The sequence below is a fragment of the Sus scrofa genome, chromosome 3 (assembly GCF_054392235.1).
Source record: "Sus scrofa isolate SSC_HxYL_T2T_F1_AM1 chromosome 3, Sscrofa_HxYL_maternal_Yorkshire_Landrace_v2.0, whole genome shotgun sequence".
Classification (NCBI taxonomy): Eukaryota; Metazoa; Chordata; class Mammalia; order Artiodactyla; family Suidae; genus Sus; species Sus scrofa.
Window position 1 is genome coordinate 124352523 of NC_139385.1, and position 8892 is coordinate 124361414.

The following is an 8892-nucleotide window of genomic DNA, read 5'->3' on the forward strand; positions in this document are numbered from 1 at the left end:
GGCTCAGTGGTAACGAACCCAACTAGTATCCATGAGGATGCTGGTTCGATCCCTGGCCTCGCTCAGGGGGTTAAGGATCCGGCATTACCGTAAGCTGTGGTGTAGGTGGTAGACGCAGCTCAGATCCCTCATTGCTGTGGTTGTGGTGTAGGCCAGCGGCTACAGCTCCAATTTGACCCCTACCCTGGGAACCTCCATATGCTGCAGGTATGGCCCTAAAAAGCGAAAAAAAAAAAAAAGTTTCTCGTATCAATAAACATGCTTCTACATTTTTTTTTTGTTTTTTTTAGAGCTACACCTGTGGCATATGGAAGTTCCTGGGATCAAACGACCAGCTGAAGCAACAGCAGATCTGAACTACGTGTGTGACCTACACAGCAGCCTGTGAGGCCAGGGATCAAACCTACATCTTCATGGATACTAGGTTAGGTTCTTAACCCCCAGAGCCAAAACAGGAGCTCCCTCTTCTACAAGATTTTTAACACCTATGTAGTATTTTATCTAGGTGACCCTGACTGATGCCTAACTGTTGAACCTTTTGACCATTTTAACTGTTTGACATTATTAACAATGTTGCATTAATAAAAATCACCGTATAGCTATTTTCATATACATCTCTGATTTTCTAAATGTTCCTAGAACAGCAGTTTCTGACCTAAACATATGTTCCTTTTAAGGCCTTTGGTACATTCTGTCAAAATTACTGGGCAGATTTGAAGCCATGCTTCTTGCTCAGTTATTCTAAACATGTCACACAATGTTATGTATCTCCTATATAGGAAATCATTTCAGGGAAAAAAAATCATTTTACATGGAGGCAAAACATTTTAGATAGGCCAAATCTTTATTTACTTCAGGCAAATGATGCATCCAGAGCTCAAAACACTGATGTTTTATTATTATTAGCTTAGCAAAGTTGATAGGGCATGATGCTAGTAAGAACAAGATACGGGGCTTAGGTCAGTAGCAGTCAGTCACCAGTCAGCTCAACCCAGAGGAAAAGCCATTCTTGGCCACAGGATGCCTCACCAACCTTGGCCAACTGTCACACAAATTTGTACTCTTGGCCAAAGGGAGGACTGGGTGATGGGGTGATGGAATGTGGATTACTCAGCATAACCATCCTAACTCTTGGTTAAGCAAGTCAAAGCATGTGTCCAGTGATAGGTGTGTCATCTTTCTACAATAAATAGGACATTTGGCTGGCAAATACAACTTAGCAACGTATGAGAAAATTAAAGCTCAATAACACTCAGGAATGTTGTCTGTTTATCAGCGATGCCTAAGAGAAGCAGTTACTAAGTCACTGTGTGGAAGCTGTGCTCCATCAGCCAGATCTGATCTAGGACGCAGCTGCATAACACAGCGTATCAGCCTTTCAGCTGGGTTCCTTTACACTTCAAGCCCTCTTGATGCTAAGTAAGTGGCATGGGGTTGTCATAAAGGGCCATGTGGTCAGATGCCATTTTCATCAATAGCTGAAAGTTAGATCAGCTTATTCAAATTGCAATGATCCCTTCTATTGTTCAAGAGAAGGAAGGGACTGTTCTCAAGAAGGAAATGAAAAGACTGGGAAGAGGTGGTGCTGGAGGAGGTCCGTGAAGTGTCCTGGGCTGCAAGGGAAGCAGCCCCCTGCAAGGGTCCTGTCCTTTCCTGTAAGCCTGGTTTGGTGCTCGCCGGCTTGGACTGATCAAAGGAAGCAGTCTGACTCTATCTGTCCCACGCACCGAGGCTCCAAGTAAAGGCAACTGCTTCTTGGGCACCAAAATGTACCGCTACCAATTCCATCGGTCTTTGTTAAATTACAAAAGCGTACATGCCTCATATCACAATTTATATACAGACATATATAAAAGACACGTTCCCCTTTGAGTCTCCTTTCCACTCCTTCACACTCAAATTCTACTTCCCAGAGGTAAAAAAAAAAAAAAAAAAAAAAAAACCAAAAAACAAACAAACAAAAAAAAACCAACCTACTGTGTTTATTTTTCAGTCATTAAAGGCCTATATGTGAGTATTTTCTTCCCAAATGAAATGTATAGGAGTTTAAATTCACTTGTCTTCACCTGAATGGCTTGCCCTGGTTCCCAAGTTAGCTGGCCGTCTCTACCTTGAGCCCATCCAGAACTGTCGCCACCCCAAATGACCTCCCTTGGCCTCTCCTCACCAGCCAGGGGGTCCCCCTCCTAAGATGGATAGCCCCTCTCCCTGGCCCTCCAGATCTCCTGGATGCAGAGCTGGTCCGTGTAGTCACGGCTGAAAGCTACACCTCTAACAGTAGTGGAATTGAACGAAGGCCATTGCAAGCTTTACCCACAAAGGAGAGCTCAGCAGCTTTTCCATTTCAAATTAAGATCACTCCCCAGACTGGCCTCCCCGGTGGGAGGATGGGAGGACGAGGATGAAGCGCCCCCACGACATACACAAACACACCAAGTCTGTGCTCTCCCAGTCAACTGCTCCCGCCCTGCCAGCCTTTCAGATAACCAGGTCAGCTGAATACACGGAGACAAAGGGCCAGTTCATATACTCCTGTTTTGGCAGTTGAAATAACACTGCAAGTGCCAGGTCTTCACAGGATAAATCTCTCTGTGCATGTCAAACACACCAAGGGGGCTGCTGGGAGGTGGGGGCTGCTGAACTGAGGGTCCAAGATGCACTTGGGTCATGGTAAAATTCTGCAAACCTTATTTTGTATTTTATACTTTAGCAAACAAATGAATGATTGCTACCTCTTATGAAGCAGGGACTCTACATAAGTCCTTTCATTTAATCCTCACACCCACCCTATAAAACAGAAGGTTATCACTTCAGGCTTGCAGGTGAGCAAATTGGCACTCACGTTCCATAACTCACCCAAGGCCACACGGCCAGGAAGTGGCAGGACTGGGATTTGAATTCAGGTTTGTCTGCTTCCAGAGGCCAGAACCCCTCACTTTCTCAAGGACAGGGATCAGAACTCTCTATGGCTTCCGGGAACTACAGAAAGTTACACTCTGGGAGCCGGAAGATAATCCAGTTTGCTTCTCCCCCGGGTTCCCTTTCAGCCCTCTCACCACCTTGCTTCCTGGAATACAGCATTAGCCTCGCAGAAAAGAGGCTGAGAAGACGTCAAACACCCAGCTTTGCATGGGCTTTATGTTAGATGATGCCAATTTAAGAAACAAAAAACTTCCTGAGGATGCAATTTGTGAGGAAAAATGATTATTTTTAAGGCGACAAGGATAAATATTTAGACGGTGTGACACTCAATTTCACCTGGCTTTGCATCATTGCAGACAATAAAACAAGCGCTTGTCTACAGGGCTAATGACAGACTCCGAAATTATCTGTATTAAAACCCTCTGGACTATTAACCATGAGGAATGAGGCAATGTGGCAGGGCAGACTAGCCCTAGACTGGCAACCTGGGTTCTAATCCTGACTCAGCCACTAATAATAACCAACACTCATTTGCGCAGTGTATGCAGTTTACACAATGTTTTCACATACTTTCTACATTAGCTGGGTGACCTTGGGCAGGTCGCTTAGCTCTTGGTTGCTCATGTCAAAATCTGGAAGTGAGAACACTGAGCCCTCGGAAGCCTTCACTTCTAATGTCCTACGGAGGGAGGGCGTGGGCCTTAGGATCTTTGCACAAGTGTCTGTAAACAAATCAGATGCATTGTGGTTCAGAAAAATTATATGTTTCTGTTCAGTTTCTGAAAGATGTTACTTGGCTAAATGCAGGTAGGGCTCATAGATGTTTGCTGCCAGCTAGTTGGCTCAGCTTCTGGAGGGGACCAGATGAAGGCCTCGGGTTGGATAGCCAGCCACATAGGGACTTTCCTCTGTTCAGTAGCCAAGTGCCATGCCTACCTCCAGGCAGTCATCTTACCCGTATAACCCAGAACGAAGGCAGGCTTAGGGAAAGGGCTTAAGGAAATCTGTTTTCGAAGTGCATGCTCAGCATCACCACATACTCAGGAACATTATATCATTCTCAGTTCTAAGACACGCAAATCCCTCCTTCAAGCCTTGCCTCTTCCCGGCTATCTTAATGTTCCTGAAATCAGGAGGCACCTTTGACTCAACACGTAGATTTTGCCCTGGCAGCGTTAAATGATTTTTACCTAAAAGCTACTGGTAAGGAGTTGGTGTGTCTTAGAATCAAGGAACACAGTGCTATGAAACTACAGCAGCATAGATCACATAGACGTGGGTCTAATTTGGTTCGAATCATGTCTCTCTCCCTGATCTTAATAATCACACTCAGTAACAACTGGAGAGGCAACGTACAAGACCCAGGTATTACTCCCGTTTCCCAAGAGCGGCAGTTTAAAAGGCCTTCCATCATTATCTCATCAAACACTGGTATGAATTTCAAAGGCAAAAAATTAACCCAGATAAAAACCACTGCGATGCCCTGAAAATGTCCTATTCCACAGCAAAGTGGAAAGGGAACATTTTAATCACACCCTCCTGATCTATCTAGCCTTGACACATTTTCTTGCTTCTTAATTCACAACCCTCCACCCCAGTAATATTGCTCATTCCCAAAATACACTCAACCCAGGAGGAGCAGCTCTCCAGCCCAGCTGTCTGCTCCTGCCCTGCTCCGGTATTTCGGTGAGCTATGCGACAGAGGACCACACAGAAGGAATGTTACTCTCAGGCCCCACAGTTCCCATCGCCCCACAGGCAGGTGCATCCCGCCAAACCCCAGACTGGCATTCGAAACAGAAGAAACTGCACTGCTGCATGGGGGCTGTAGTTTTCCTGAACTCCATCTCTATGTTTAAAACTAGGGCGACAGCCGTCTTTGCTGCTGTAAACTAATCTGATGGGCATGGGGGTGGGGAGTGGCTCTGAGGAGGCTGCCAGTAGGCCATGATTGAGCAAAGTCAAGGAGCAAAAATCATTATTTCTCGCTGTCGGCAAGCCAGGAACTCTGAATTTGCAGGGTATTCACCATGATTTTTAGAACCAAACCATCTACTCCTTTTGCAGCCGGAAGTAAAAAACAAACAAACAAACCAAAAAACCCCAAGGCCTCTTCTACAATTTAAATGGCTGATGTGTACCCATATTTTCTGACAGTACACTGAAATCTGGAAGCCAAAAAAAAAAAAAAAAAAAAAGAAACAAACAAACCAGAGGAAGTTGGCAATGAGGTACATTCGGTAGTTAGGAGCCCTCGAGTTGAGGCACGTTTATTAAGAAAGCTTCTGGCTGCGGGCACCAACTCTGACTTCAGCTCCACTTCTTCCAGAAAAAGAAAACCAACATCAGGGAATGCACCCTGGGCAGGTGGATAGGGAGCAAACATAACCCAAGGAATTGTTCAAACATGCTAGAACCCCTATCAGGTGACAGCCCCCCCGCCCCCAGAGACTCACAGGAGGCAGGGGGGGTACAAGCCTCAGATGGACACCAGAGTGAAACCTCAGTTCTTGTCCTTCCTCGCCGCTCTGCACTTGTTACCTTAAAGCACACTCTTATCCTTGGCTACCACTGGCAATTCACAGGTATCAGAGATCAAGTCCTGCCACGGCCCCTAAACGTACAACTAGTAAGCAGGCACTTGCTGTGGATACCAGGCCTGCTTCCAAACCTCACATTACACCAGGGTTGTACTGCGGGGGGCCGGGTAGGGGGGGTGGGGGGTGGGGGAGGGCATTTTAAAGAGTACTGCAAGATGCTTATTCACAGCACCACACTTCAGCTCCCCAACGTAACCTCCTCCCACCCCCGCTGCCTCTAGTCCCTCTCCACAGCGCCCGCCAAAGCAGGCGCTCAGCCCACGAGGCCACCGTGCACTAGCGGGTGTGCACTAAACAGTAGCTGATCATGATGGGGCCGAATGCTTCCCAGCAAATCGCTTCGGAAAGCCCCACGAGCTCTCAGCAGCCAGTTAGAACTGTCCAGACCTGCTTCCCCACACCAGCCGGGGCAGGAGCGTGTGGGTCGGAAACCTGAGGCCCCAAGGTTTGGGCAGGCCGAACGCCCCCCTCCCCCAAGTCTCCCCTCGCGCTCTCCCTTGTCACTCTTTTCCTGGCATATCACCGGGGAAAACAGGAGAGGCCAGAGATGTCAGGCCCAAGAGGGGCAAGGAGAAGGAACAAGGGCGAACGGAGGCAGTTTTGGGGGGAAATCTGTCCAGGGCGGAGGTACGGAAGCGCCGCATCTTGTGGGGAAGGACCCCCAAGGTGGGTCTGGTGGGAGAGAGGGGAGGGGGAGTGGCTCGGGGAGGCCTGAGGGCTGAGGCCCCCGGGAGCCCGGGTGAGAGGGATGGAGGGAGGGAGGGAGGCCGGCGGCGGTGAGGCGCGGGTGGGGGGCGGAGGCGCGGGTAGGGTGGCGAGGGGGGCAGCCCGGTTCCCCTCCCCCAGGCCGGGCCCGGGCCTCCCGCTGACTCAGCCCCACGGCGTCGGTCGCCTCGGCCCGGACTCACAGTGCGCGAGGTGGCTCCGGCGGAGGCGGCAGGGGAGGGGGACAGGCGGCGGGGGCGCTGCGGCTGAGGCTGCGGCTCCGGCCGGTGGCTCTGGGGCGGAGGGTCCTAGCAGAGGCCGCCGCGGTCTCCGGCTTCAACGCACAGAGACTGCGGGGGAAGAGAGCACTGCGCAGGCGCGATGCGGCCACCGCTGTCAGTCCGAGCGGGGCGGGGCCAGGGCACCCGCCGTCTCCAAGGCAACTGTGCGGCGAGGGAAGGACAGCCCCTACCTCCACCTTGTCTTAGCTACGGCAGCGGGAGGTGGGGGGCGACGGGAACAGTCCCTCTAAGTTGCCATAGCAACGAGGAGACAACACCGCTTCATAAATTTACGGCGGTACCGGGGGAACGCTCTTACCTTGTCACCATGGCAACTGGGAACAGCCCCTTCCTTTTTCCGTAGCAACAGGGTAACAATTCCTCCACCCTAACAGATCACAGAAGGAACAACCGTTTACACCTGATTCAATAGTAGCCAGATGACAGATTCTGATCTGTCGCACGGCTACTGCAAAGGAGAAAGAAGAGACTATGTTTTCTCTTTCAGCGACACGAGAGAGCTAAAACTGGGTTTTCTCTCCTCTCGTGGTTTATGGCTCTCAATCCCAGCATGTCATTCTAATTCCCAAATTCAATTTTCCTCTACCTGTGTTAAACATTCCTTCTTGTCTCCTACCAGAAAGTCTGTATCTTTACCCCTAAATCGTCTATACATATATTGAGTTTCTTTCTTTTTTTTTTCTTTTCTTTCTTTTTTTTTTTTTTTTTTGTCTTTTTGTCTTTTTAGGACAGCCCCGCGGCAAATGGAGGTTCCCGGGCTAGGGGTCCAATTGGAGCTGTAGCCGCCGGCCTACGCACAGCCACAGCAACGCCAGATCCAAGCCGCGTCTGCCACCTACACCACAGCTCACAACAACACCAGATCCTTAACCCACTGAGTGAGGCCAGAGATCGAACCCGCAACCTCATGGTTCCTAGTCGGATTCATTTCCACTGAGCCACGACGGGAACCCAAGGAGTTTCTTATCAACGTTATTGTCTCTCTCCCAACACATTTGTAAACAATTCCTATTTCTTTATCTTGCCCACTAGCCGGTTTAAATTCTGCGCCCTCCTTGGTATGTTCATTGGTGTTCCCGAATTCCCTATTCCAAGTCTGCTTTTATGGCTCTCCCCAGTTATTCTAGACTCCTCTTCTTCCTGGCCACACCTACTGTCCTTGTCTCCAGTGCTCTGCCCAGGACTCCACCATGCTCACCCCTTTGTGATTTCATCAGTTTGGTTCTCTTTGTGCAGATTATTTCTGGCTCTTCCTCCCTCAGCCCTGACTCCCGTGGATATCTTCAGGTCACCTCTGTCCCCATCTTGTACATACCTCTTTTTGTTACTCTCAGTTTGCAGTATTGTCCTTGGCTTACAAGTGCCTCCCCAGACTGTGTGCCCCCTGTGTGTCATCTTCATCTGCTTCCTCAGCATCTGGACCAAAAGTGATGCATCGTAGAATTCCAATAAGTGTTTATGTAATTGAATCAAGTGAAGACAAAGATTTTCTTCAAAGATTTTCTTTGACTCCCAAAGAAATGGATGAAAGGAGTCAAAACATTAAAAAAATTTTTTTGTTCTTCCTCATGTTCTCGAACTAACTGCCTCAGGGTCTCCATCGCTATTTCCTTATGATCTTTAAACATATTTCACCTTTAAATCCTACTGCAAGGATTCTCTCTCATTCCCTTACTTCTCCAGATTAATGCCCAAACTCTCTCCATCTGTTAATTGAGACTCTGGCTGGCATTCTGTTTTCTGACCCCTCACCTCTAGCTCATTTGCCTTCTGCACTGTCCCAAATGCTTCCACCAAATAAATTTCCTCACTTGTGACCTCCTGCATGACCCCCATCACCCTCTTTAATTTGGGTCAGCTCCTCACACCTTCCCCTTCCACCGTCTCCTCACCCAGCTCAGAGCCAGTGCGCCTGGTGATCCTGCTGGCCTGTTGACATGCTGCATTCTCTTTGATTGACTCAGAAGTAAGAATTCATAGGCTAGCATTCCTCTCCGAGTCTCCCTGTATAGCTCCCAGAGTTTCCGCCCCAGGACTTTTGGGGTCCAAGCACTCTGACGGAGCCCATTTTCCTAGGGGAGAAGGAGAAGGCAGCTGATTACAAATAGAGTGAGTAAGAAAAAAGAGGGACACGGCGTACGCTGAGTCAAGACGGTCTCCTCCCATCCAAGGTACTTCGCAGAAGGAGAGGGTTTCTTTTTCTTTTTTCTTTCTTTCTTTCTTTCTTTTTTTTTTTTTTTTTTTTTTTTTGTCTTCTTGCTATTTCTTGGGCTGCTCCCCTGGCACATGGAGGTTCCCAGGCTAGGGGGCGAATTGGAGCTGTAGCTGCCAGCCTACACCAGAGCCACAGCAACTCGGGACCC

At 48.8% G+C, this 8892-nt stretch overlaps 1 protein-coding gene across 4 annotated transcripts in view; it reads right to left on the reverse strand.

Moving 5' to 3' along the window:
* Nucleotides 1–6594, reverse strand: part of MAPRE3 (microtubule associated protein RP/EB family member 3) — a 51952-nt gene extending 45358 nt beyond the window's left edge. For all 4 annotated transcript variants that reach the window (XM_021087723.2, XM_021087724.2, XM_085019896.1 and 1 more), the window contains exon 1: nt 6431–6594. The gene's annotated coding sequence lies outside the window, so the exon portion shown is untranslated. The remainder of the gene's footprint in view (nt 1–6430) is intronic.
* Between the last annotated feature and the right edge of the window lie 2298 nt (nt 6595–8892).